This window comes from Crocodylus porosus, unplaced genomic scaffold, assembly GCF_001723895.1.
Source record: "Crocodylus porosus isolate Cpor-Errol unplaced genomic scaffold, CroPor_comp1, whole genome shotgun sequence".
NCBI lineage: Eukaryota > Metazoa > Chordata > Crocodylia > Crocodylidae > Crocodylus > Crocodylus porosus.
Window position 1 is genome coordinate 14562237 of NW_017728948.1, and position 3512 is coordinate 14565748.

The 3512-nt window shown below is 47.8% G+C and overlaps 1 long non-coding RNA gene across 1 annotated transcript in view; it reads left to right on the forward strand.

Moving 5' to 3' along the window:
- Positions 1 to 3252, forward strand: part of LOC109322405 — a 19627-nt gene extending 16375 nt beyond the window's left edge. Inside the window, exon 2 of the long non-coding RNA XR_002104382.1 lies at positions 3085 to 3252. This is a non-coding gene — a long non-coding RNA (uncharacterized LOC109322405). The remainder of the gene's footprint in view (positions 1 to 3084) is intronic.
- The last annotated feature ends 260 nt before the right edge of the window (positions 3253 to 3512 follow it).

The following is a 3512-nucleotide window of genomic DNA, read 5'->3' on the forward strand; positions in this document are numbered from 1 at the left end:
CCTGTACACAGGTTAGAAACCTGCGTGAGCGGTGGGACTTTGCTGTCTGTGTCTCCCAACAGATGTCTGGGTAGTTTAGGTCCCCCATGACCACCGCCTCTTTAGCTTTATTCCTTTTTACCTCTATTCCTTCATCCAAGCATTTTGTGACCCAGTCATAAAATGAGACCAGGTTAGTCAAGCAGGATCTGCCTGCTATGAACCCATGCTGATTGCCCCTTAGCATCATTGTACCTGCTGGTTCCCTACAAATGTGATGCTTAACAATTTTCTCAAAGGTCTTGCCAAGGATAAAGGTGAGACTAACCGGCCTATAGTTACCCGGTTCCTCCTTCCTCCCCTTCTGAAAAATAGGGACCACACTGGCCCTTTTCCAATCCTCCGGGACCTGTCCTGAGCATCACAAGTGCTCAAACAGTTGTGTCAGCGGCTCTGCTATGACACTATCTAATTCCCTAAGTACCCTAGGATGAAGATCATCAGGACCTGTTGACTTAAATACATTCAACCCCTTAAATACATTCTTGCCCACCCACTTTCTTTCATCAAAATAGAGGCCCTATTTCTGCCTTCATTTCCACTAGCACAAGGTAAACACTTTAGTGATGTCCATAAATGGATACAACTGGTACAAAGGAGACTGAGATAACAGTCAAATTCATGCATGCTACATCCCAGTTTGCCCTGGGCATAAAGTCCTGCTAATACCTTTTGTCTAGGTCTGGTTCTGGCCTCTGTGAGAGTCCAGAGGGCACACACCTTGGGTGTGTCCCCAGACAGGGGTGTGAACCGTGACGCATCAAGTCTTCCATGCTGCGACAGGAGGCCCCATCTGCACCTGCTTGGCTTTACCCCCCACATCAGGTGAAGCGGATTCATGCCAATCTGCAGCAGGAGCAATATCCAGAGGCCGGGAGTGGAACCAGAGGAGGGCGGAAGCGCAGGAGGGAGAGGCCGGAGAGCGGAACGCATACGGCGAAAACATGGAAGACTGGGTAAGCCCATGGTCAGACCCTGAAGACGTGGTGGCACCCTTACCACGGGAGTAAAAAGGAGGGTGGAAGAGTCAAGGTGGCAGAAGGCTGACCAGGAAAGACCTTAGGAGCGGCACAAGTGGCAGATCCGCCTGAACTGTCTGCTGCGGACTGGTTTTTTTCTTTCTTTTTTTCTTCTCGCTCTCGCTCTCCTTGCTGCCTCCCCTGCTGGCTAGGGAGCCCAGATCAAGGCTAGGCAGTCCCTCACGGAGAGGATCGGACACCTGGAGGATCCCCACAGATGACCAGGAGCGGGCAGAGAACCCAAGCTGTGAGGACCGCACCCAGCTGATCAACCCAGCAGGGATTCCCCTTCTTGTTAAGCAGCACATGCCACCAATTAAGCCTGGCTTGCCATCAATTAAGCTGGCACAGATCTCATATAAAGTATTGAGAGCAGCCCAGAGCAGGGAAAGTGAGTTGCTGAAGACCCTTGGAAGTGGGGGTAACCACCCCAAGAGGCAGGAATCTGACCTTGATGATGCCCAGAAGATAAGCAGGACAAAGGTCATAAGAATTCAGTAAACTCAAAAGAAATAAAGAGATAAAAAGTAAAGAGTTTATGTGGGTTCTTCCCGTGCATCCATTCTTGGATCTCTGGGCACTGAGGCAGCTCCATCAATCAATCTGGGTGTGGGATGGGTAGTCACCACCTCCCTTTTCATAAAATCTCTTCTTATCATCAAAGTCGTGGCAGGCGGGAAAAGAAAGGGTACCAGACCCCACCCAAATCGACCACAAGGGATGGAGCTGCCCTGAGGGGCCAGTGAATGCCAACTGGATGTAGGCGTACATGCCCGTATACGGTGACTACCCGACAGCCTCAAACACTCATTGTTTGTGTACTAGAAAGGGTCCTAGGAACACACTCTGTGCATTTGCACTGAAACACACAGTCATTCCAAAAAGATGAAATTATCACTTCAGTGATGCAGTCCAAGTAGGTGTCAGCCCTGGGAAGTGCATACATGAAGTCCACAGCATCCCAATTATCTTGACAAATCCCCATGTGAAGGAAAAATTGGTGGGAGGCAACCTCACCTGCATGCTTCCAATTTTCCTGTTCTCAAGTGGGTTTGCATGTAATTTTTCATTTTGCTTGGAACATTTACAGGAAGGACACACAGTACAGGGCATTCTGGGTCCATGTGTTTGGAATAACCCCTGCACCCTCCTCACCAGAATCTAAAAGCTGCCTGAATTTCTATCATCAGGAGAGGAATGTCTTCTTGCCCTTGCATTATAACCATGCACCTTTCCTTATTAATCTCTCAAATGAGTCCATTATTCCCACATGCCCCCTCTTCACTTAGTGCTATCAGATCTTCATAGTCTCTAATCTCTGGGCCCAGATAGCTTTTATTTCCCTCCGCCTTATCTGTAACATGAGATCTGTTTCCTGTTTATCTCCCTGTTCCACAAATCATGACCTTTCTCATGTGACTGCTGCTCTGCACATGTCCAGCTCTTATTCTATTATCTTGGCCTTTCAACCTACCACTTCCAAGGGAAGGCCTTTTCATTTAATCTAGATGTGGGAGTCGTGTGGGTCAGGGCATATGACACCAGAATGAGAATCAATAAGGAAATGCATGTGATCTCATGACTGCCATAGACTCAGTGCCTTACTTTGGACTCGTCAGTGTTGTGCCTTTGTTTTCCCATCTGCAACACAGGGCTATTAGCGTATGCTCCATTTGTGTAGAGCATGTTGTAATCTGTGGTTGAACAGTTCTATGTAGATGGTAGCTGATGTTTGTAGTAGGTGGGTGCTGACAATGTGGCAGAGGCCATTGGGAAGCATGGTCCTACTGTGCTTGCTCACATGCTTGCAGTGTGAATTCAGCAGTGTGCTCTCAAGTGATGGCTGAGTTAGGCACATAAGTGAAATGAGGGGATGGATGGAAAAGCAAGGAAAATGTCCCTCAATATGAGAGGTAGGTCATTGAATGGGAGCTATTATGCAATCTCTTGAACTGCCTCTCTGGATGTGATAGTGATTTTTGTGCTTGGTGGCTTCTCTTACTGGTGTCTTCCCCTTTTCTCTCAGTCACAGTTGGCAGATCATGACATCCCCACTGAAACCATTACTGGATTGGGTCTACCTGTGGCTGGCTATCTCAGAACAAGTCTTCAAAGGGTCCTTTTACGCTTTCAAATCCCTCCTTAAAATCATGACTCTTGCAAGAAATAAGCTAAAGAATGTGTGGAAGGCTCAGCGGGGGAAGACTTATTTGCTGAAAACCCTAATTTGTTGTATGCCCTATTTGTCTCTCCTCCCCTTTGTCACGTTGTTTCCTGCCTCACTCCAGGAAAAAGTGGAAATGACCTTGAGCCAAAGTGGAAGTGCTTGGCCTGTGTTTGTCACCTGAGCTGATGGAAATGCTCACGGTAAGCAAACAGCACTAGGGATGTCAAACCAGCTGGGCTGTTAATATTCCAAAGTGGTATCAATGCAGCCAGGGATTTAAAAGATAA